General features: G+C 39.6%; 1 protein-coding gene across 3 annotated transcripts in view; it reads right to left on the bottom strand.

The window, feature by feature from the left end:
* cbfa2t2 (CBFA2/RUNX1 partner transcriptional co-repressor 2) overlaps window positions 1–26,875 on the bottom strand; it is a 104,907-nt gene that overhangs the window by 58,659 nt on the left and 19,373 nt on the right. The window contains exon 1 of one of the 3 annotated variants that reach the window (XM_062978796.1): window positions 9,646–10,546. The exons of the other annotated variants lie outside the window; for them this stretch is intronic. The gene's annotated coding sequence lies outside the window, so the exon portion shown is untranslated. Of the gene's footprint in view, window positions 1–9,645; window positions 10,547–26,875 lie in introns of those variants that run through there. 3 annotated transcript variants of the gene reach the window in all.

Raw genomic sequence — 26,875 nt, 5'->3', positions numbered from 1 at the left:
CTTCTCAGGATAAGTACTTCACACAGCTTTTGAATGTTGACCAAGTTGTGATGGCTACTTTCAAGGTCAAAGTAGCCATTTGCCAAATGGTGTGATTTCCAAGAAGCAAAATGGAGGCTTTCCATGACACTAGAAAAGAAGGAGCTAGAGAACAGAAGAGGGCTCTTGGGGCATTCCTGCTACAATTGCTGGAAGGACAAGAAAACAGGCTGATGCACCTCTGCTAAGACTCTTCAAGTTTTAAAAACAGTAGAGGAAGAGATGAGGCCTCTCTAAAGCTGCTCTGACAAGATACAAAGGATGAAGAAAGAGGCAGCAGGAAAACATGAGTTCCCCATGAATCCCTTTCGGTAGACCCTTAATAGTGAAAGAGAATATGTGTGCTTGTGCATGTCCTTCTCCAATACTGTAAAATCTAGACACCTGAAACATGCCATGGATACAAAGAAGACCATTACAGTGTGCACCTCGGAGTTATTTTTAAACTGGAATAATTACTTTTCATTATTTGAAATTTACAAGATGCAGTATCATTTTCAGTAACGAGAAGGGATACGTTTAACGTTCCCTAGATGTGAACCTGCTGTCAACACTGAGGAAGTACACCAGGGTAGACACTTAGATGTTTCTAAATCTTGGTAATAGGAGCTCTTCTACCAGCAAATAAAATAAAGCAAATGTTTTCAGGAATATCCTGCATTAAAATGATGCTTAATAAGTATTTCCCATTGAAAAAAATTAGAGATAAGGAATTTTCAATCCAATATGAGCACCTCTTGACTTATTTACCGGCTGTTAGGATTTCTAGGAGTTGAAGGCCAAAACATCTGGGGACCACAGGTTGAGAACCACTGCTCTAAAATGATCACAGTGAAAATAGAACCTCATATGGAGTCTTATAGTATCTTTTTAGGTTTCATTTCATTAATGCGGGTTTTCTAGTCCCAGTCATTTTGGGAAAGGACTATGACTAAGATAATTCAAGATTCTTCTTTCTTGCTCTTTATGCTTTGAATACAAAGAGGAGAGGGAAAGAGCACTTAGGTGCAGTTAGGAGATCTTTATTTTTATTTTGGAATTTGATTGTAGCTTGCCTGAACTGTCTTTAATCTCCTGTAATTAATTAAGTCTCTTCGCCTTCCTTCTTAGTTCCACCCACAAAGCAACAGAGGCTTAGGCACACTGCTATGAAGAACATGGGGTTGGCAAATATATAAGATGGTATAATGCCAGCTGGAACAGAGAGATAAAAGTTCCTCCTGAAACAATGCATTTTTACCTTGACCCATTGAGGGAAAATTAAGCTTTCTCATTCATCTACAACACAGTTCCCTAGCCCCATGTAATTTCTTTCCTTTTTGCTCTGAGACAATCCTTCATTAGAGACTGGCAATTTTAGTTACAATAGCCATGATTTAAGCAATCTCAATATAAATTAATGCACAGGGAATGTGTGCTAAAATAGTACTTGCAGGAAGGGAAGGAGCTCATAGAGAGAGATATTTTGTGTGACCCCCCCCCCCCCCATTTTGTTTCATTTCTAAATGCAGGTGAAACATTCAAAACTATGAGCCTTCCATCTGCAATCTGAGGTGGTACAGGGCAGAATTCTACCATATTCTATATAAATTATTTATCAACTCTAAAAGAGGAGTAGTAATAGCTCAATCACTGGATGGACACACCATACACACATGGGTTTTTTACAGAACAGGTTAAAGGGCCCACCCTCGCCATATGTAGGCACATTTCCTCAGCTTGGATCACAAACTATCAGTTGACATCAGTATCACTAGAACCTCATTCAGAAGTTTGGCAGGTACTGTTCTATTATCCAGACAAAGGCCAATAGGGAAAGATAATCTATTTTATTGGGGGGGGGATGGGAAGTTTGAAGGAGTAAAATCATTTCCCCCCGTTTTCTTTTTATTTCCCCCATCCATGTCACCATGTTTATGAAATGGTAAGGGGGAGGGGGAATAACCAGTGAAAATGGGGGGAGTGGTTTTCTGCCTTCAACCGCCCCCCCTCTATAAAATGGACTATCCTCCTCTCTCTAGCGCCCCCTTTGGCTTCTGGATAATGGAACAGCACCATTTTGCAATAATTATCAATTATTTCACATTCACCTTTTAAGACAAGAATAGGAATCATGCATCCTGTCAGACGTGGTTGAAGGGTAACTGCCAACAGCCCTAACCAACTTATCCAGTACAACTAACAATAAGGAATCCTTGGAGCTGGAGTCTGCAAACTTGTGAATAACCACTTGATTTCCATCCTGTTTGAAGGGATGGAATATGACTGAGTGACAGAGCATATGCTTTGCCTGTGGAAGGGCTCAGGTAATTATGAAACTCCTAGATAAAATTTATGTATGAAACATGCCCCTCATACAATACTGATCCAACTCAACAAATTCAGATACAATGCTATCTAGTGAATTATACAGAAAAAAGTTCAGTAAATAAGTGCAACAAAAAATGGTATTTACTAGTGAATACCAATGACGGTACCCTTGTTCATACTGTAAGTCAGTGGTACCCAACTTTTGGTCCTCAAGGTGCTTTGGGCTTCAGCTCCCAAAAATTCCTAAAAGCTGTTAAGCTGGCTGGTATTTCTGGGAGTTGGTCCAAAACAACTGGAGGACCACTGCTGTAAACTTGTTCAGAATACAAAAAGGTCCTTGTAGTTACATATTCCCTTAACCAAAAAGTGTATGTTTCATGGTTTTGAATTCTTAAGACAGAAGCTACTTAAAAGTAGTATCAACAGAACACTTGTAATTTAGTGACATAAGAAAAATCAGGCACAGTCACAGACACTCTCTGGAAAATTAATATAAAACAAATCTGAGAAGTCCTGCCTTCCTTCTATGCTACCATTCAGTCAGCATGGCACAGTGGTTAGATATGGGACTTGGTCTGTGGTCTGTTCCTTATTGAGCTATGAAACTCATTGGGCCTCCTGGCCTTATCTCTGTCTGGCCTACCTCAGTGTTGGGTAGATAAACTGAAGAGAATTTGTGTACATCACTATTTTTCTCACCAGAGAAAAGGTGGGATAGTAATCTAACTTTAAAATGAATTCATTTTTATGATACTTGTACAAGACAACTTCCAATTGACTTCTGCCCTTCAACTATAAATTTAAGAGAAAGACATCTATTCACCCTCCAAACTCCACATTCCTGTCTTGATTTGGCTATTTTTAGCAAAATAATGAGCAACAAGTTACCACTTTTCTCTTGAGACTGACTTTGCTACACTCATATAGGAGTGGTTCAACAGGATACAAAAATTCATTGACTAGATGATCTTAAATGGAAAATATGTAAACTAGCAGAAAATTTCTAGCTAGTGAACATCCATGCAGTTGGCTAGTTCAGAGCATTAACTTACTAGCCAACAGTTATTGTTCATTTGGGAAGCCTTGAGAGAGGAAAGGAGGGGTGGAGAGAAGAGCGTATAATTAGCTTCACTTGTAAAAATGTTCACCTTAGTTGTAATGCTGACTGATGGGAAGCCCATTTGGGGGGATATCTAATAGATTTCAGGATATTGTTCACTGCAGATAATAAAGTGTATGTGTTTCGGGGTGGAGAAATTGGTAAGTGGATACCACTTCTCACCACAAGCCCATATGGAAGTAATCAAGCGCAAGGGTGGCAGCTGGGGCCAATAACAGTCACCTGCAGTTGAGGGACATGGGGGCTCGGGATTGGTTTTTAATGCTAATTTCCCCTCCAAAACAATGAGCTAGAAAGAGCAGAGTAACAGACGAGACCGGATGAATAGAGACCCGCTAGAACAATAGCTGCACCTGGTGTTAGGAGCAGAGGAACAGAGCTGGCACGCGTCAACAGCACAGGGCACATCTGTTACCCTCGCAAAGTGGCCCATCCTCCCCCTCCTTCTCCACCAGCCTGTGTAAGCCATATGAGGTCTTTAAACATTCACAGCTTGACGTATAGCAACAAGTTTGAGTTCTTTCAAAGCTCCAGTAGTCCCCCTTCTCTGTCTTGCCTAGAAAGAGATAAATGACAGAAGGCTATCACAATCTGCCCCATAGAACAGGGGAATATCCTGGTTAGGAATAAGTGTGTGTATATATGTCAAATTAAGTTAATGGAAGGCCCCTAAAGTCTGGGAAATCAAGGCAATTCCCTGGTATTCCAGACATATGGACGTTTCACTATTTCACAGGTTTGGTCCATCTCCCCTCCAATCCTAAATTTGTGTCACCATCCAAATGCTTCATTGCCACTGAATACCATTAGAGCAGAAAGGCATAGACTATGCAGAAATACATGCCTTTTAAAACAACAACACACTTCATACTTGGGAAAACATCACTCTAGAGATGACTAACTTTTTAAAGGCTCTATTAGTCATAGATATATATACACACACACACACACACACACACACACACACACACACCGTTTCCCCTAAAATAAGACATCCTCAGAAAATAAGACCTAGTAGAGGTTTTGCTGAATTGCTAAATATAAGGCCTCCCCCGAAAGTAAGACCTAGCAAAGTTTGTGTTTGGAAGCATGCCCGCTGAACAGAACACCAGAGCATGTAGGATCGGTAAATGTACGTACCATAGAGTGTTATACATGGAAATAATGGTAGTAACAAGAAATTCTTGATAGGATTCAGTTTGTCTGGTTATGCTGGTTGTGATGACAACTACTGTAGAGTATATAATAAATGCTCGTTTTTTTGTTCAACAATAAATGTGAATTCATCTTCATGGAAAAATAAGACATCCCCTGAAAATAAAACCTAGAGCATCTTTGGGAGCAAAAATTCATATATGACACTGTCTTATTTTCAGGGAAACACGGTATATATATATATATATAGAGAGAGAGAGAGAGAGAGAGAGAGAGAGAGAGAGAGAGAGAGAGAGAGAGGAAATTCACAAATGCTTCTTTCTCTCTGCAAATGCTTTTACTGCTGTTCTCTACTTTTAAGTATGAGATTCTTACCCTAGTTTTTTGTGTTTGTTGTGTTTATGCTACCATTGCCATATTTAATTCAGTAATGAAATATACTGATAGAACTCAAAGTTTTATGACATTTTCAGTAAGCATGGAAAAGCTCATCATTGAGCAAGATCACTATAACGACAAAAACTACAACAACAAATATTTATTTTCTTCTTGAATTTATTCAACTGCCAGACATGGCTATGAACCAGCAAAACTCAAAAAGGATAATTTTTCTATGTTATCTGTCAAATCTGAGAAGAACACAGATTCTAATTGGACCATGTTCTATTCATGGCACCAGTACATGAATAGAATAAATGACTACTGGGGGAAAATAAAATATTTAAGGACTAAAACTTTAACATGCAATTCTGTCATCCAAAGAAGTAAAAGCAGTGAATTTGTTTATAAGCTATGTTTACAGAAAGACAAAGCAAAACACTTTGAGCAGCATGCTCTACAGAAGGTGCTGTTTTAGTCCTTCCAACTTCCATCTATATATGATTTAAGAAATGTAATTCATTTGAAAGGAGGAAAGGCTTCATCTCTGTTTTTAGATTTTAGGCACCCTCGTTTTCTATTCAATACAACCAATAGTTAAACTACCTAATTGAATAGGAAACAGTGATATTCCTACCAGAACTGTTTCATAAGATTGTGCTTTCCAGTTCTGTATCAGCACTGAAAATGTGTTCCAAACTGAATGCCAGTGTCAAAATTTTAAGCACCAGCTCATCAGGGGATTGGAAGCTTTCAAATTTCTGGGCTGCATCATTTCAACAATCTTATACTGACAACCATGATAACAGTGTCATTCTAAACAGGTTAGAAATGTTTGCAAACAGTGACACGTGTGCCACCAATTCAGGCAGCTACTGCAGTTTCCAGGCAGTTTTCAGCCTCTCAGAAATGATAATTCCAGTAGTCCAGTGTGGGTGTCACCAGTGGGTGGGAAACTGAGACGTGATCATTCTCTCCAGATAGGGCCATAGATGGCTGGCTAGCCAAATCTGGTAAAAGGCATTCCCAAACCAGCTTTCCTAATTAGTGAAGAGTCTAGGAGAACTGTGAAACTACAGTTATCCCTTCATGAGAAATATAACTATCAAAAGCCAGTTGAAGATTTTCATTTAAAAACAGCTGCTTTTCCTACCCATGTACTACAGTTGGTGGGCAGGAAAAGAGATTTAAAGATGGGCTTAAAGCCAACCTTAAAAACTGTGGTATAGACACTGAGAACTGGGAAGCCCTGGCCCTTGAACGCTCTAATTGGAGGTCAGCTGTGACCAGCAGTGCTGCGGAGTTCGAAGAGGCATGAATGGAGGGCTTAAGGGAGAAACGTGCCAAGAGGAAGGCGCATCAAGCCAACCCTGACCGAAACCGCCTTCCACCTGGAAACCGATGTCCTCACTGTGGGAGAACATGCAGATCAAGAATAGGTCTCTTCAGCCATCTACGGATCCATCCCCAAGATAGCAAAGACGGAGGACCATCATCCTCGAACTACAAGGGATTGCCTAAGTAAGTAAGTAAGTACGTACTACAGAAGACATCCTTCATCCTTGTTGGAAGAATTACAGTATTCGCTTTTCAGTACTGTAAGAAAACAACTATAAAACCTTAATCTTTGGGGAATTCTATTCATTTACCTCTTTTAAGCAGCACGGCCTTTTCGCTCATCGGGGGAGGCCCTTCTCTCAATCCCACCACCTTCGCAATCGTGGTTGGTGGGGACGAGGGAGAGGGCCTTCTCCGCTGTTGCCTCCTGGCTCTGGGACTCTCTACCCAGGGAGATCAGGCAGGCCCCTACCCTCCTTACTTTTCGGAAGAGCCTGAAAACTTGGCTCTTCCAACAGGCCTTTGGCGATTGATCTCCATAGTAAAGGATCGACCTGTTGCCTATTTTATCTTTATTGCTCTCCAGTTTTTTAGCTGGCAATAGTCCCTTGTGTACGCCTTCCCCAGCACTTTAATGGGAACAATAGCTCTTGTATCTACCTCTCCCTAATGGTAGTGACACTTCTTGTACTTCTGGCCCAGTTCTTTTTGGAGTCAACCCAGGATTTTATCAGTATATTTATTGTATGTGACCTTATTTGTTTTATGATTTGTTTTATTGTTGATAGACTTGTTTTATTGCTATGTTTTTATATTGTCTGATGTCTGGGCTTGGCCCCATGTAAGCCGCCCTGGGTCCCTTCGGGGAGATGGGTCGGGGTATAAAAATAAAATAATAATAATAATATTAAGCAACAAGTATATAACTACACATTTAAACAACTGGTTTTGGCATTTTGTGAACAGAAAGAAAAAACAAACATTCCCCAGGTACCCCAAACATCTTTCAAATGACCCACTAAAAGCAAAACCAAAAAAAAACTATTTCAAATATCAGACTCATTACTTCTAAAGGACTACATTCAGAATATAGCTTTTCAAAGGTCTGGAGACAGCACTACAAAATTGAAGTTTCCTTACATTACACACACTGACTTTTTTGTATTCTGGATAGAGCAGTTTTACAGCTTTTTGTCATACTTCAGATAGGACTCCGGAAAAATGAAGCTTTCCCAAAAGTACAAAGAAGAATACTATAGTCTGTGCATGTTCTGCTGAGACTGCTACACATTAAAACATCATCAGTGTTTATAGTCTAATGCCATGATTGAGAACACTTTCATCCCACATCCAGAGGAGTTCTGAAAATAGTATAAAAGATAAAAGAAAGTTCAGTACCTAAAGGGGTTAGTAAAACTCTCCTCCGTCATTTATAGCATTACACCTATTCATTCTAAATTCAATTACATATGCTTCCTCTTCCCCTCTTTCAAAGTTGTCATTACAAATATTATCTATCCCATATGAGAAAGTGGGAATCAACCTTGAACCTGTACAACCTCACACTGTGAAAGCTTTACCTTTCATTAAGATTATAGTCTTCAGGAAAAGGTATGTCATTTTTATCTCCATATTATCCAATTCCTAGTTATCAAATTCCTGATGCTATCTTAAAATTAATGCCCCATAATCATTTTGTTTTGTTTCCCCATTTAGCCTGCACTTGTTTTCTGGCCTTTTCCTGGTGTTCGCCCTTCCTGACTTAGCAACCATTAGTATCCTGTACAACCTCACACTGTGAAAGCTTTACCTTCGAGATTAATAAAAGAGAGCTTATTAGATAGTCACAGGGAAAAATGGAAACTGAATCAAAGCCACACAGATCTCCCTAGGAGGAGAAGATAACGCTAAATGTGACACAACAGCATAATATCTCAACACCAATGTTACCGAGGTTGTGCTTTTTGTTGGAATACTTACATTTATATTAATCATCAGAAAACAATACTGTACATGTCCCAATTGTGGATATGATTTCTTAGCAGTATGGATTGAAAATGACCAAAAGGAGGGGAGGGGCAGAGACACAGCTGAGTTCCTTTTCCCCTCTGCCTAAACCAAGGAGAGGATAAACCTTGTTCAATCAAAATGTTTCTGAGTTCAAGACAGCAAAAGCTGTTTAAGATATGTGTGCCATGGTAGACATAAAGTACATTGCAGCTAGGGCATAGAACAATGAACAATTGAACAAACAGACACTGCAATTTAGTATTCAGAAATAGGAAACCCCCAATAGCTTGCAAGAAACAACTATAGGCATTCAATGGGGAATAAAACTTGCTACAGCCTAAGTGTCCTGCCCAATGTACAATCATTTGAGTCTCACCTCAAAGTTAAAGAATGAAGGATTTCAACACCACAAAGAGAAAAAAATGAAAGCATAGAGGAATCAGAATTTTAGATCTGTGCTTTTAAAAATATACAATAATTTTGCAACACTGAGATATAGGTGACAGCTGGATGCTCAAAGGAAAATCCAAGTTTCTGTAGAAAATAGGGATAGCTTTTGAAAATGAACACTTACAAAAGAGTACACTTTGCTGCATCACATACTGCACCAAAAGAGTTAAACACAATGAGAATTACCAGCTACTTTCACAGTCCACCACACACAGTCCTACACAGGGATACACAACCGCTAACATAATGCAAGCAGAAGAACTGAATAGAGGAAATGTTAGCATTGTGATGATTTAAAAGAAAATACCAAGCTGGAGTTCAGTCTTTTTTTAAAAAAAATATCCTATCTCATTATGTCAGCCATTATTATCCATAGATGCAAATAACCATTTCCCACCATAGAAGTCTATGGCACCACAAATTTTTCCCTTGGACTATGAAATCCTGAAAGCTACTGTCCCCTCCCAAGGAATCAAAATAATAAAAAGTCATTATCACAGCCACAAAGAGGGGAGGCACAGATTTATGCTATTTGACATCTTTCTCAGCTGCAAGAATCTGTATAACAAATCAGCTCATTTAATGAAGTTTTGACACAGCAGAGGCACTGCAGTCAAACTGATGTGGGGAGGAGGGTGCAGGGAAGAGGAGAGGTAGCAAGGTACTGCATCTGGTAGCATTTTCTCTTACACGCACAGATGAACACACAAAGAGCGATCTGAAGAAAACCATGCTTCTGGTGCAGTTCAGCCTACAAAACATTTTTTCTAAAAAAATATATCCTAGCAAACTCAACATCCAATAGCTTTTGTTCAGAGAATTATTATTTAGAGGAGGTTGCTTACCGTATGTACCCAAGGGCCCAAGTAATCAGGTGGTCGTCGCAGACACCCAATTTCTTTAAAATACAAATAAAAAATGGTCTTCCTTTTGCGGCTCCTAATCCTCAAGCCGAGCCTGCAACCACCCTTCCTTCTCTTTTCATTAGCTGGACATGTGTCAGCTCTCTCACATCTGCGATTTCTCACTGACTTAGAGCCGCCTGTCCGGTTCCAGAGAAACACAGATGGATCCCAGATGGGAAGGTCCTGCCAAACAGACCAGCTCTTTACCTTGCCAGAATACCCAGATCTGCTGCGTATATGCACAAGAGCATGCACACACACACACACACACACACTCCCTATCTAGCTCTCCTTTGCTTCTCTGTCTTTTGCTCTCTCTGTTACCAGGGCTCTTTGCCAGCTGATGTCATTAAGTACATACCTACCGGTGGCTTTCAGCTACTCTGACATTAACATGCAAAAGAAATATAATTTGTATATGGTCAGCAGTAAGAATGACATTGTGCTAAAACTACTCAGGAGTCACAGTGAGCCAGAGCCTCCGAAACTATGACCCCAACACATACTGACACTTTCAAAAGCCCCATTGTCTTCTCCTTTTTTAGGTTCTGACCAAAGGAGAAGCACTTCCATAAAACACACTCACCAGCAGAATTCATTGAGCATCTTGATACATTAAGTGGCTATATACATACATGCATACTTATATATATACATACAGTCATAAGCCGACATGGGATCACTCTGTCAGACAGACCTGGCCATCAAAGCCAAATGGGACTGTAGTAAGGCAGGAGGTATGCCACATTACTATGCCAAAGCACAAATGAATACAAGGAGCTAATCAAATGGATAAAAGACAGATCAATATGACTGCAATTCGCTCTTGGTTATTAGACACAAGAAGCAATTGGGCATGCCATAGTTAGAGGTCGAAGCAATATATGTATATGTGTATGTATGTATGTATGTATACAGCGCCCCTGGTGGCACAGTGTGTTAAAGCGCTGAGCTGCTGAACTTGCGGACCAATAGGTCCCAGGTTCAAATCCTGGGAGCAGAATGAGCACCCGCTGTTAACCCCAGCTCCTGCCAACCTAGCAGTTCGAAAACATGCAAATGTGAGCAGATCAATAGGTACCGCTCCGGCGGGAAGGTAACGGCGCTCCATGCAGTCATGCCGGCCACATGACCTTGGAGGTGTCTATGGACAACGCCAACTCTTCGGCTTAGAAATTGAGATGAGCACCAACCCCCAGAGTCGGTCACGACTGGACTTAACGTCAGGGGAAACCTTTACCTTTACTATGTATGTATACACACACACACACACACACCAATAAAGGGATCTCTACTTTCTGCAGGCTATTCCTGGCTACTCTATTGCGAACTTTTCCAATTTTGTATTTTCCATATATTTTAAACTGTAATCCTCATCCTTCTCATCCATCATGGCCAATAGTAAGGGAGGATAGGAACTGCAAACCGGAAGAACCCTGGAAGATGATTCTTAGGAGGAGAAAAATCAAAACTTTTTAAAAATCAATTAAGCTAATTTGCTAGCTATCTCTCCTTTGAGATAAGTCAGACTTTATGAGAATCTTATTCATTCATTTCACTTGTATCCCACCTTTCTCCTTAGTTGGAGTTGTAAATAATCAATTAAATACCTAACAATATTTTAGAAACAATTACAATTATCACATTAAAACAGTGTAATTTATTTAAAAGGCATGCAAACCTTAAAATATAAATAGTCTACACACCACAATAAGAAGCCTCCCTGCTTACACATCGAAAGTATTGTCACTGTGTGTCTTCAAATAGTTTTTGACCTATGACAACTCTAAGGTGAACCTGTCATAGAGTTTTCTTAGCAAGATTGGTTCAAAGGGAATTTGCCTTTGCTTTATTCGGAGACTGAAAGAGTATAACTTGCCCAAGGTCACTCAATAGATTTTCATGGCTAAGCAAGGATTCAAACCCCAGACTCCAGAGATGCACTCCAACACTCAAAGCATGACAACATACTTGCTCAAACAAAAGGTCTTTGCCTCTGGCAAAAGGATAGCAAGGAGAGGGCCAACTTAACCTTCCATGGAGGGGAATTTCACATTATGGGAGGGTTCTCTCTCATGCCCTAAGCAAAGAGCCTGTGATGGTGGTGGGACCAAAAGAAAGGCTTCCTCTTATATCTTAAGATTCTGATAGGTATCTATAGAACCATGGTTCTCAACCTGGAGTGCCCAGATGTTTTGCTATCCTTTTGCTTCATGGTTTTAGGTGGTCAGAATGTGTTACTCTAACGTTCTACATTGATTATCAGCTTCCAAGATCAAATTAAGATAATAAAACAAAACCTTGTGTTGGAAGGTGGCTTGGAAGCTGCAAATCTGAGAAATTACCTTCTACCATACATATTGACCATACCCAAAAGAACCTTACATAAGGTGACATGGGGCATGGAAAATGATTAGTAGGAACAAGGCCTTCTTGGTGGTTACATCAATGTTGTGGAATGCTATATCTGAGAATCCCAGCAGAGCTACACAACTTGATATAATATGCAAAACTTGACTTTTTTGTGAAATATCTGAACCAATGGGCTTGTTAACTTTTCCTTTATTTCATCAACATTTTTACTGGATACTTATCAACATTTTTTCTTTAGTGTAGATTTGTGTTAATTTGAATTATGTAATGCTCATAGACTGTTGCGTCAGCATAAAGATTTTGTGCTGAATGCACTGCTCTCAAGAAACAATAGTGGGATGCACAATTCTAAAATGTGGGCTACATAAATATGCATATATACATTGTATATGTCTACCAACTGCTTCATACATCTAATGAAGTGACCAGACCCCTTTTTGCACTGTTTTTGTTACAAGACATCATTAAAGATACCCTCTAGAATTCCCACAAGCCTTCTATATTGAAAACAGATTTAATCTTAGTTGCAGATTTCTAAGAACTTGGATTTGGAGAAACTGTTTGGAAAATTAGCCTGTTAATTTCTGAAGCCTTCCAGGAGTATGCAAATCTTTCCTGTAAATTCTCTCATACATCTTGGCCACAATGTCTGCAACAATATAAACTTGGCATATGTTAGCAATTAGAAAACAGCACCTTCTCCTCTTCCCCCAAAAAAGTGAGGGAGGAAAAAATGATAGGGTTCTGATGTTGCAGAAGCACTAATCTAAATATGGAATCCCCAACACAGGAACTGAATATTTATAAAAGGCAAGTTCTCAAGGACTAAGGGAAATGTAGGGGGCAATTCTCACAGGCCAGACGAAATCTCACTGTCTAAGGGAAATGTAGGTGGTAGCAAATGTAAAGGTTGAAAAGCAGTATACTGTGCAGAGAGGGGAGACAGTATTAAAAGCATTTGAGTGTGCTGTAGACTACAGCTTTCTAATCATGATCAAATACTTTGGCTAAAATTCTTGAACTGCCATCAACAAAACTATATAGATGTGAAAGAAAATACACCAGTCTCTAGCATAGTTTCAGGAATGTGAAACTTAGCCATATGGTGTTTGGCATAGACACTTACAGGTTCCCTGGGAGTATACATCTCAGCATTATTTTATTTTAAATAGAATTATGGTTCATTGAAATCTGTGGATGGTCTGCAGTACCTTTGTTATGCATTCTAGGGTACTTTTCAAGCTGTTTTTGATTTATAGTGACCATAAGACCAAGCTACCGCAGGGTTTTCTTGGTAAGGTTTGTTTAGAAAGTATTTGGCTTTGCTGCCTACTGAAACTGAAAGAGTGTGACCTGCTCAAGGCCATCCAATGGTTATCCATGGCCAAGCAAGGATTCGAATCCTAGTATCCAAAGTTGTAATCCAACATTTAGACCCTTATATCATCCTTTACACATTTGGAAGTTCTAATCTACTATGCAAATAAGGCTGGAGATGGACCTGGGAGTGTAATTTCTTTGCATATGCTGCTTCTCTTTAGAGATCCCCAAGTTTTTCAAAACATTTGGGGAGGTATGAATTCCTGGTGGCTGTTATGTGGAAGAGAAAAAGTGATGTGAGAGAAAGGCTCATTTGACAATGTGAGAGAAACCAGTAGGAAAAGAAAAGAGTAAGGGGGGGGGGGGGGGAGAGAGAGAGAGAGAGAGAGAGAGAGAGAGAGAGAGAGAGAGAGAACAGAATAGAAGGAAATGAAAAGAACACAAGGGAATGTCATAAGGATTTTGCAATTGGGTGAAATGGGCACTTCTGCTTTCTTCGTTCTCAATAAACTTCCAACACCCAAAGGTGGTTTCTTCGTTTGCTGTTGTGTGCCTTTGGCATTCCAACTTATGACAATCCTAAAGCAAACCTATCACATGGTTTTTCAGCAAGATTTGTTCAAGAGAGGGGTTGACTTTCCTTTCCTCTCCTCCAAGGCTGAGAGATTATTACTTGCCCAAGTCCACCCAGTAGGTCTCCATGACCAAGCACGGATTCAAACTCTAATCTCCAGATTCTTAGTCTAACACTCAAACCATACTGAGTCCTTAAATACATTGCACTGAATCATTTGAAAAAGAAAAAGGTGAAGCAGAACACCAAGGTAACAAAAGCACTGAAGTAATCATTTCCAAATTCTCTAGCTCCCAAATACCAAGACATCTTAAAGGAATCCTACACATGTTACTTTCCTTCAGATCCCAATGAATTAAAATGACATACACAATGGGATGAGTATAAGCAGATCACAGTTTAATTGTTATTTATGAGATATAATGAACATTTCTGAAAACTTATCCACCATTTTAAATTTGTATTCAGAACAACTAAGCAGCATAATCATGCCCTAATTCTTGCTTTGATGAATTCCACATGGCGAAGAAAAAGATTTTAATGGAGAAGATGTTCAGGACACAATCTGTTTTCTGTCAAAAGCATTTGAATATACATAAAACATATAAGATGCAGATCAATCATGGCCAAGACATACAGGAGATATCACCTTACATCATAATGTGTCAATGGTAGACTCCCGCAGGTGACATTTGATAAAACAAAGCATGCAGATTTTATTTGATAAAAAGAATGCAAATAATTAGTTCAGAAAGGTTATTGAAGACAAAAGTGAGTTTGTCTTTAATAACCTTATTCAGTGTACAGCCGGCCCTATATCCATGAGGGATACATTCTCTGACTTCACGTGGATATGCAAAAACACAGATAATAGCTAATCCTATTGAGAGAATGAAGGTCTTCTGACCCAAGATAACCAAGTTGGGCCAGAGTACTTAGAAAATGTCGAGAGGACATATTTTTAATCACATATATCTGTCCCATGGATATGGAGTTCATACTGTAATTTTATGTGTTAACATTCTTGCATATGTATATGAAGATGGCTGGACTAGTGAAGAGTAGACTTATCCTTTTAAAATGTAATATAAGAGCTGGTCTTCTATCTACCATAAATCACTCATTATATGAGACGAGGTTAAAATTTTCCAGCTACTGGCAAAGGACCATTTTTTCCAGCATCATATTATGTCAAAAGAAGACAGAAGAATTAGGAGGAAGGACAGGCAAAACCAGCTGTCCTCACTGCTGTCTAGCACAGCTTGGCTGCACAGCAACCTAGCAAACCAATGTTCCATTTTATTACCATAAACTTTCCTGAATCCCCGGTTGCTATTCAATCAGCTAAACACATTCCTATACACACTTTGTTTCTGTACTTGTGAATACACTTTTATTAAAGAGAATTAATAAACCCTCAATCCACATTGAAAAGTACACAAAATAGGCTATTATTCTCACAATGTTTGTATGCGCCACACAAACTATACGTAAGGTAAATGCTCAATCTTGTTTCAGGTATCAAAAATAATCTATGTTTCTGTATTTGAAAGCTGACTCTTTAAAAATCTTAACGGATAGTATATGGTTTATATTATAAATACTCATGCACAACAGTAGCAATAATCTCCTAGTCCTAAAAACTATATGATACTTCCTTGGGTTTGAACACATGACTGGTTTAAAAAAAAAAAGATGGTGAACTCACCAGTCAGATGAGCAACTATAAAACCTGACGGTAATTGCAAAACAAATGTAGATAGCTGTTATTATGAATTGCTAAAAGCAATATTATTCATAGCTGGAATTGAATCAGCGGAATGAATGGGACGTAATTTGGTTGTACCCAACAAATTTCTTTTATTTCGGGGTCTATACTCTATATAGGCCTAATATAAGGTGTATCACAATGAAACTACATTATAATATTCAACATTGTTTGCCAAAGAGGAGGAAATATGCTGCTTGCTCCAGGTTCACTCCAAGAACAAGCCAACTAGGCACTTGTGGGGAAAGTAATGGTGATGGCAAGGCAAAGGTTTTGAGGGAAGGAAACTCAGATAATCTCTAGAGCAATTGTTCCTCTTTCCCCTCAGCAAGCTGTCACTCATTATTTTAATCCAAACTGGTCCAATTCAAGCTGTGCCACTTTCTGCCTTGGAGCAGAGCAATGAGCATGAACCCATGAAACAGCATCAGGCTCCCCAAATACGTTCTTTTCCATTGCTCACTTCAAAACTGAAATCCTGGGCATCTCTGCTAGACAAAAGTAAAGAAAAGCAAGCAGACTCAAGGAACCAGGAAGCTCTCATTCTAAAACTTGCATGCAAAATAAGAAGAAAATGCCCATACCATATTGTGAAAATTAATAAGCATCAGTGTGACTACAGCTTCTGGAGTAATTTTGGAAATGGACCTTGATAGGTACCGAAATTCTGGCATAGAACTCAAATATGGTTTCCTTGTTTCCTCCCAGAAACCACATCAAGGATGCAAGTATGAATAGTCTTCTGTGCTCAAACACTAGTTTTCCTAGCTTGTTGCATGGAAATGTCTTAGGAGAAGAAACTGAAATGAGCTACAATCCATTGCAGGCAGGATTATTTCTTTCCATGGGGTGGTTGTTGTCTCAGTTTCAGAAACTTTGGCAGAGACCTCTACCCCACCAAACTATTTCACTTCTGTTTTTTCTCAAAAGCTCACTTTGTTAGACAAGTCTGGTCACAAACTTTATAATTTTCCCCCTGTATGTGTTTATGGATAGCTATTCAGGATATGGGAGGACAAACCTCTGGTTTGTGAAATCTGTATTTTTCCCCTTTTACTGGAGCCTGTAGGAACAGAATGTGGTGAACTAATTCAAATGGCTGGGTAAAGAAGAGTGTACATCTAATCCATTATCTCTGGCACCTTGTAAACCATATATTGGATCTAGTTGTGCAAGTCCACAGCCACTTTTGAGTTTTCTCCCTTTTAGGCTGCTCCTGGACCCTGAAAGCTCTTCCCTCAGCCAGAAAACATAACCAAAAATATGTGTAAATTGATACTGGGAGTTCCTTCAATCCCCTTCCAAACCAAAAAAGGAGTTCTGAAGCACTCAGTGACAAAACCAAGAAATGAAATTGCTTGGAGCTAAGACCGAAAGGTCCCAGGTTCAAACCTCGGGAGCAGCAGGAGCGGCCGCTGTTAGCTCCAGCTTCTGCCAACCTAGCAGTTTGAAAACATGCCAATGTGAGTAGATCAATAGGTACCGCTCCGGCGGGAAGGTAATGGTGCTCCATGCAGTCATGTTGGCCACATGACCTTGGAGGTGTCTATGGACAACGCCGGCTCTTCGGCTTAGAAATGGAGACGAGCACCAACCCCCAGAGTCAGACATGATTGGACTTAACGTCAGGGGAAACCTTTACCTTTAATTTAGGGAAAATTCATAAAATGTGGACAGCCAGCCTTCAGAGAAGGACCGAGTTGTTTCCCAGTGATCCCTGCATCGGCGCTGGGAGGAAGAATTTTTATAGCCCTAAAGGGGAGACGTCCAAGCCCTCCTCTGCCACCTCCAAGTGCCCTCACTTGTTCGTTGACCCAAGAGTGAATCTTTCAAGGCAACATGTTGCCCACTGCTTCACCCAGAAGAGTTAGGTCATTGGGACAGCGCCAACAGAAATTGTTCCTGGGTCTCCACTGGCCTAAAAATACCACTTTCCTGCTCAGAGGCTATTGGCTGAAGGTCAGAAAGGTTATGCAAACTCACTTCCAGAAATGGTTTCAATTCTGATCTTGGGGACACCAATTCATTTGCAGGCAAAAAATCCAAATGCAAAAACAAAGCTTTTGTAATTTATTGAGACATATTTCTTCATGTAGCATAAGAAAATTTATTCATTACATCCCTAGGTAGTAGGCACAAAAATATTTCCTGCTAGGTGACCTATCTTCTTTCTACAGCAGAAATAATGAATTGTAACTAGAGTTCTGTATGATCAACCTTCACAATAGTCATGTTCCAAGTGCTCAGATTAAATATAATAGCTCTTCTACTCATGTTCACTTTTACTGCAATGTTCAAGCATATCTCAGAGGCCCTCCTTCCTTCTGCCCACAATATCATGACGTAAGAGAGCATTTGGTAATACCAATGGCTGTGTTCATCTTTCACAGAAAAAATGGGAGCTCAAAAAAAAAAAAAGAATTTGGGGAGCATCTTACAGGGATTAATAGAGTTAGAATATTTTAGCATTGCAGAGCAATTTCTCAACTGGTGTGTAGCCCCCTTTTAAGTAACTGCTACCTATTGTTTCTGATAACGCAATAGAATGCTCAGGCTTTAACCTATCAGTCAAGGTGGGAACTAGTGGTGAGGAAGAGGCTTCTAGGATAATGGCTTGAATAGAGCCACTGGTGATGCATTACAATAGCAGGTTAATCCCTTTTAGAAACTGAGAGAAACAACCAACAGCTTTGCAAACAAAGTCACAGGCAGGAGGTAGAAGTTTTGTAAGCTTAGGATGCCTATGCAAGACAGATGGGCCTGCTTTGCTTGCTAGCAAAGCAAGATCTTTGCTCTCAAACACCACATCTTTAACTTTAAACATAGTTTTCACACACAACATTTTCTCACATTACTTGTGAGATGCTTCAACAGTGTTAATGGGGGATGTACTGCAACACAAACGTCAAGAAACATCCTCACCAGTACATGTTCCATGTGGTTATTACACAGATGGATTCAAATACAAAGCAACACAGAGTTCAGTTTATCCCATCTACTTAGATTTTTTTTTTCCGTGTCAGAAGTGACTTGAGAAACTGCAAGTCCCTTCTGGTGTGAGAGAATTGGCCATCTGCAAGGATGTTGCCCAGGGAACACCCGGATGTTTTACCATCCTGTAGGAGGCTTCTCCCATGTCCCGCATGGGAAACTAGAGCTGATAGATGGAAGCTCACCCTGCTCCTCAGATTCAAACCGCCAACCTTTTGGTAAGAAGTCCTGCCGGAACAAGGGTTTAACCCATTGCGCAATTGGGGGCTCCTATCTTCTTAGATGTATTCTATGGTGCTTAGACTGCACTTCAAGGAAGAGCAAAAGAACACATTTGGTAATAGACTATGTAGATAAATACAAACAGACGTTATACTACTAACTTTAATAAGCTCTTGCAATACATATAGATAAATCTTCCTTGGACTCGACAATTGATTGTTCAATAGGCTAAGCATTGATACTGTTTTCTCCTTTCCTCATCTCACACTTTAACACAAGCTATATATTCCTAAATAAGGGGTCGCACATGTGCTCACCTGCACACTGTCTTAATGTCTCAAGTCTAAGTTTACTGTCACTTGGTCTACGGGATTAATAGCATTGGTAAGGGGGTGGGGAACATGGCCAGGAAAAGGGGGGGAAAGACAAACCTTTTGTGCCTGCCCTGGCATTCCAAACTCTCTCCTCTTGGCTCCACAAAGTCTGATGCAGCGGCAGTGCTGGGAGCTATTAGTTTATGAAAGGACCAGCACGCCCACCCAAGTGCAGACAAGGACTGTGCGGGGTTCCTCTTACACCCTCCACACCATGTGCCTTTCATTTCACCTTAGTGGACCCTGAAAGGTTGTGGTTTTCACTTAAGACAGGAAACCAATCAAATGACCAGAGGAGAGGAGAGCGGAGGTCAAGAGAAGAATTACAGGATCTCTTCCAGACCGTGTGCCTGGCACAGGAGATATTAATTAATGTGCAGTTTTTGGGAGGTTTTGGCATGTCACTATCCATTAACCTAGGTCAATGTAAACAGATGTGTTCTTTGCACTTAGTTCTTCCCTTTTTTCTTGGTGAGGGGGGTGGGGAGGTGCTCTCTGTTCTGTTAAGGATCAAACACTCTTTCTCTATTACTCTTCATCCTCTCACTCCTTCTCAAGAAAAGAGGTGTGAGTAAGTTCATTTCAAACTACAGTGGACCCTTGGTATCCACTGGCTTTCAGTTTTGGGACCCCCTGCGGACACCCACATGGGTGGATGCACATGTCTCATTATACACAATGGCAAGGTAAAATGATATCTATTACATATATTGGCAAATCAAAGTTTGGAATGTTTTTTTGACAACGTTTTCCAGTCATAATTGAATCTTTAGCTGCACAATTTGTGGATATGGGGGGACTGAGTGTACTTCTATAAAGCTTCCTTTCCTGTTCTAATGCATCCTTTAGTCATCCTTATTTACTTTTTTTAATGCAAGGCAAATGATAGATGAAGTAGATATGTCTATATGCCAGTGAAATGGCATTTGTTTATCTAGGGAAAGGAAGTTAATGACTGTGGGCTATCAAGGTCTCCATGTGGCTCTGAAAGGATCCCCAACCCAAAAATACTTCAATCTAAAACAGGTATGTAACATTCCCAGTGTACTTGATTGTCCACTTTAATACTGTTTGGGGTTGTACATCTTTTGGGGATGGTGGAAGGGGACTGATATGGGGGGGTTGGGGTTCGAAGATAGAGCTCTGAGAGGTGGAAAATGGGGTGTCTGGTCTCCCTACAGTTATCTTTCATTAACATAAAAATTATCTCTCACTTACTGCATCCTCTTCAACACCTCAAAATGCCATAGTCGGGGGACCTTCTAGAACAGATTCATGGAAAAGAACTAGAAAGCCCGTCCATACAACTCTGGGTGTAGCCCATCAAGTGGAAGTTATCCGCTAAGGCAGGTGTGATCATCATGTGGGAATCATTGTTTAAAACATAGTATGTGGTTGGGTTCTTTAACATATATCTAAGGCTGGTATAGTATCCCTGATGATCCCTCCTCCATGCTAATGGGATGCAACACAACAAAAAGATCACAACTATCTGCAAAGCTGAAGATCTCAATTATTTGTAAATATTAAGCAGGGCATACTGAGTTTTCCTAGCACAGAAGAAGAATTAACATTTAAACAATACAATATGGAAATATCCAGTGAGGGCAACCATAAACTATGGCTCTAATCCACAGAAGCAGCATTCAAAAGCAGATTTATCATCACCAACACAGAATTTCTGGATTATACCTGAACCATTTTCCACAAGATGCATTATCTTTCTTCGTACTCCTGCCCTTGGACATTTTTACATTCCTATTTCCTCATCACTTCTTAAACCACCATCACCAAGAGAGATATAAGGAGCCATGGACACACTTTAAAAAATAATAAGACACTTAAAGCATTTGAATCATATTGACAGACAGTCAGCACAATGTTTGAGTCTTGATATAGGATAGTGGAAGGATAGTAGCAGTCCCAGCATCCAATTGGGAGTCCGCCAGCATACCTCACAGACTAAGCAAGCAGTGGTGGGTGTGTTTGTGCATAGATTGAGCTGTGTTGGGATACTATTACAGCCCTGACAATCTATACTCTCCTAGCTGCAGCAAAGGACACCTTCAAGGTAAATTCATTAAAAATAAAGCTGTCAGTGGATCTGGCATATATGTCATCATAGTGCCCTCACGGGGTCTATGAGTAGACAATCTAGCATTTCTTATACATTCTGTTGTGCTTTTAGAAGTGGAGGGCAGGATCAAATTGTGTCCCTGAGTTTGAAGAGGCAGTCCACCAACATTTCTGAAGTTCCTGCATACAGGAACTACACAGATTGAGGACAATATCCCTCCTGTTTGATAGCAAACCTTTTAATAGTGTTAAAGATTCAACTGAGTCGTGCTGAGGAAGCTCCAATACAGTAGTTCTTTCCTTCCCTCCACTTTCCCAGAAAATAATGAGCAATCCATTCATGTGCAAGTTTACTCATCTGTTTTTCACTGTTACATGGAATATAATGTTACGTCACTGGTCAGAGTGTGGAAATATTTAATTGCATTTGTATGCACACTTTCCAGGGGATAGATGCCATTGAGCTCAATAAGGATAATTTCCAACACTGTTCTATCTTCCACCTGTAATTAGGGATAAGAGCAAGATAAAGCACTTAAAGATGATTTCTCAAGAAGCAGAGGCTGAATATTAAGGAGTGTTTTAATACTTTTAAGTAATGGTGAATGATGGATGCTGGACAAGTCATTGTAACCATGGCAGGTCAATATAACTACATGCAGTTCAAAGAATTTTCAATATTCGTGTTGGCATGCTGTCAGTCTCCAAAGCTAATTTCCTAAAGAGTAGATTTTTAAAAAATGGAATTGCTTCTAAAAATGCCTTTTTAGTCATAGAGCTTGGCTGATTTAGCAGCTTAAAACTATACAAGAAATGCAGAAATGTTACTTACATATACACAGTTAGTAGAAGTTGCGACCCCAAAATTATATTAGATCTGTCTTGATATATAGTGTGTTCCCAATGAAAAATTCTCTCCTTTCAATTTACTTTGCTGAAATAATCCCTTTAATCTTGATATAAACAAGCAGAGCCAGGATGGTCTAGTGCAGTGGTTCTCAACCGGGGGTCCCCAGATGTTTTTAGCCTTCAACTCTCAGAAATCCTAACAGCTGTTAAACTGACTGGGATTTCTGGGAGTTGTAGGCCAAAAACATCTGGGGACCCCAGGTTGAGAACCACTGGTCTAGTGGCTTAAACAGTGGACTAGAACTGCTGGAGAACATGATTTGGCCATGGAAACCAACTATGGGACTTTGGGCAAGTCAGGTTCTCTAAGCCTTGAAGGCAAAGACAAACTTCTTCTGGATATATCTTTTTAAGAGAATCCAGGTGATAGGGTTGCTCTAGGTTGGAAATGATCCGAAGGCACATAATAACAAAAAGAAACCAAAATGAATACTCTAATTCAGGGCAACTAAACTGGGCTTAACTGAGAGCTGAAACATCTCTTTTTTGCAGTACTTCAGTTGCAAAAAATATATACTTGCAAAAGAAACAGAAAACCTTCATGCTCTTAACATCTTGCACATGTTCAACGAAAGATGGGCATAATGGTCATGTTTATTCCCATGACACAGTCTATCCGACGGCACACGGCCTACCTGAGGCTTTTTCTTAACTTATACCAGGTGAATTCTGCCCACTGCCTCCACCTGCTTCCACAGCTGTTGCTGATGAAGTTCAAGGCAAACACCTGATCTTTCATGTTCCTCCTTTGCACTTTTAAAAAATGACTAAGAACTGAGAAGTCCTGGCAGCTTTGGGCTAGTTAATAAAGCTGTACCTTAGCTGTAACTTTGGCCTAGTTAATAAGCTATAATTTATATAATTATAAACTCTATTTCAGTAGTTAACATACTCACTGTTAACAAAGTACTGTTCCATGTAAACCTAATACAAGAGTGTTAAAGGAAAATGTAATTGGGTTCATTTCTTCTTAGTCATAATTTCCTCACTTTCTACAATATCCCCTTTGCCCATATATACACATACACTATATGTGATTTTTAAAATAATTCTTCAGATATATAATGAAGCTGGCTAGATTTCATCAAAACACATGGAATTATAAATTTAGCAAGTGCTATTATAGGTTTTAAGGTGGGACTCATTCGTGTGACTCTTTCCTGTTTTTCTGCAATAGATTAACGCATCAAACCACACACATCCTTTAAAGTGACATAAATAAAACAGAATTGGGAAACTGTGGGAGGCTAGAAAGTCACATTAAGCCCCCAGGAGACCTTGTAGGGATACATACATCTCCCCACCCCTCACCCCCCCCCCCCCCCAAAATCACCAAAATGTACTTGGAACACCTTTGAAGCATTTTTGTCATGCTTTGCCCTTCTCATGGGACACTTCAGGGCCAGGTGAGTTTTTTTTTTTAACAATAAGAAGTGTCCAGAATTATATCTTGCTTTCTAAACATATAAATCAACTGTTGGAATTAAATAAAACAATTAAAGACCTACCTATCACTTCCAGCAGATCTATCCCGTCAATTTAACTATGGATTTTAAACTTGTGTCCTCTGTCTTCTGTATTTCAATATAGGTATTTCATATAATGTTTTATTAAGTGTTTTAGCTATGCTGTGCCCCTCTTCAAGCCACAAGGAGAGGCGGGTAAGAAGCAGAATTGTTGTTGCTGTTGCTGTTGTGATGATGATGATGATGATGATGATGATGATTATAAAATGTTCTTTCATAGTCCTAAAATTTGTTGGGGAAGGAGAACAAACATTTGGCAAAATACCCCCTATATTTCCTAAAGGGATTAGGGAGCAACCATTAAAAAAACCTAGGAAATGACCCGTAGACCCTAAAATCTACATATTGTCTGAAAGCTGCACTTTGGCTACTCCAAATAGTAACTGAAACATTCACTTTTCAAGCCCAGAGATAAGACTGAGAACCTGTCAGCTATTGTATCTTCTGTTCATTATGTAGCATTAAGAGCAGAAAGCCTTAATATAGTGGATGGGATGAACTGTTTGCTGCAAGTCACAGTATCTTAGAATTGACATCAATCCGCTTCCTGAAATCAAAGCAGCAATTATTTTCCAATTAGCCTTGCTTTTGTAAAGCATCTATTAATTACAAAGGTTTTATAAATATGGTTAGATGAATTTAATATAAAACAAACATGAAGACAAATTATTAGACGGTGTAACGGGAGGGAGAGAAAAGAATGAGTAAGAATGCTTTTCTTACTTTCTGGGGTCCCTTTCTATTTTGTGTGTCATTTCTTTAATACTACAAGCTGGTGTTTGCTCACATTTGTAAGCTTTTTTGGCTAAAGAGTGAAAACAGATTAAACAATAAAGTGTGAATAAAGATGAATGCAATCCTGTGTTCAAATACATGACAGTAGATTTCACCAAACTCAATGGGACTTACATCTGAAGATTGCTCTTTGGGTAGCCTTAGGCAAACTGCTACCTTTCAACTGCATCCCTTCATTTGCAATATGAAAATAATACTGACCTACTTCACAAAACTGATATAAGGATTACCAAAATATTATGAAGCACACTTCCAAAGCACTAGGCAAATGTCTATGATTACTGAGGCTTATGCTCAGTGCCAAGATAGAACCCTGCTCTTTTATCCTGTAAGCCTGTTTTCCATCCCAACATGCATATTGGGACTCCCAATTCTGTGGAAGGGGATACTGGAGAGTCGGGGGGGGGGGGGTAAATGTCCCCTCCTGTGGTACACTGACAGCAGCAATTGTCAAGGGAAAAAAAAACCTACTGGATCCGAATCTTAGTTTTGTTTTTCTCATTTCACCCATTTAGTAAAATGTTTATATGTCACATTATATTTAACTGCCCTGCTTATGACATTGACCTCAACAGGAGCTCAGCTTTGTGAATGCTGTCAGAGCCCTAGCAGGACATTCCAATATCCAATATTCAAAGCCTCCTGTGAGCCTCAATAACACACAGGTAAACAGCACATAAAAAGGCTTTCTTCTATCTGCTAATCTAAAAACGCAATGGACAAATAATAGGGGCAAGGAGGCACAAATAAACTGACTCATACCCCCAGATAGGATATAATGAAGCAGCCAGGATTATTCCTTTTTGATCCAATCCACTGCATCTCCTATAACACACAAAATTGATGGTAGGAGTGCAACTACATCATAGAATTGGTGCAGAGTGACATCACTTTAGCAGTCATAGCTCAATGCGATGGAATCATGGGAGTTGTCCTTTTACAACATCTCTAGTCTTCTCTGCCAAAAAGTGCTTGTGCCTCTCCAAACTACAAATCCTAAGATTCAACAGCATTGAGACATGGCAGTTAAAGTGGTGTTGTACTGCATCAATTCTATGGTGCAGATGCATATTTCTACAGGTAAATAACCCATTTTAAAAGGCCAATCCTAACTGGACTTCCTAAAATAGCTGATTTGTCAAAAGCCTGGTTTCAATTTTCCTCTAGGTCACAAACGACTAATGCAGTTAGGCACGCAAATGAACCAGTAGTATGTTTTTCAGCAGAGCTATGTATTTTCTAGGATATTTTTATAAGATACTTCAGATAGTGTAAGTGATACAGTCGAAGAGAGATCTACACCAGCAAGCCTAATGGGTACCCACTCCAAATATCTTAATAATGCTGGTATCATTACAGACACTGCCAAGTAAAAGGGGACAAACTGTGGCAGGACACCTGTCTGACAGGAAAAGGACTAAAACCAGCCATTCATTTCACACAGGCCAGCAAACAGCTGTCAGATGGTAATAACCTCATCAATGCCAACCTGGGCTGCAGCTGATCTAGTGACCTCCAAGTGAAAGGCCCCATATGCCATTCCTAATCTGCGGTAAGCCATTTAGTTTTTTTGCAAATAATTAGTGGCGCTTTTCTTATTCCCTGTCAAAATGCAAATTTAAATACAGCTGGGGGGAATAATTGATCAGTGGCAACAACTTATCAATTGGTTCATTAATGCAACCCTCATTAAAAGACAGTGGACCCTAAATGAGCCAGATCTACAGCAGTGGCTTGGTAATTTGGAGGAGTTTGAATTGGGGTTTATGTTGTTGGCACCGTTATTAACAGGCTTTGCTTACTTTCTATAATGTGATGCTCAAAAAACCTGGCCATAAAGAAGCTGGCTCAATTAGATAAGTTTCTGGGATCCTTTTCATCTCACAAACTGTTTTTATAGCTTTACTCTTATTACTCCTCTCTCGTGGAATAATAGTTATTTGTTAGTGGCGCTTTTATGATACAGTACAATTTTTACAAAAAGTATCATCCAGAAGAGGAAGATGAATCTATACCAATATCTGCCTTCTAGAATAGGACTCAATGCCATAAAAAACAGTAAGATACAACAGACAGACACTAAAAATGGTATTCTTTACACAGAGAAAATGACACCCGTGTTTTCTATCAAGTCTGTTTTCTCAGCAGCCAGGAATGTTCAAAAAAATGTTAATTACCTGCAATTTACAGGATTTTGCTTGGGAGTTGAATAAAGAGAAGGGCACCATCCCTTATGAATGCT

This window comes from Anolis carolinensis, chromosome 4, assembly GCF_035594765.1.
Source record: "Anolis carolinensis isolate JA03-04 chromosome 4, rAnoCar3.1.pri, whole genome shotgun sequence".
NCBI classification, from domain to species: domain Eukaryota; kingdom Metazoa; phylum Chordata; class Lepidosauria; order Squamata; family Dactyloidae; genus Anolis; species Anolis carolinensis.
The sequence above is the reverse complement of the archived record's forward strand: the minus strand, read 5'-3'. Positions and strand labels throughout refer to the sequence as shown.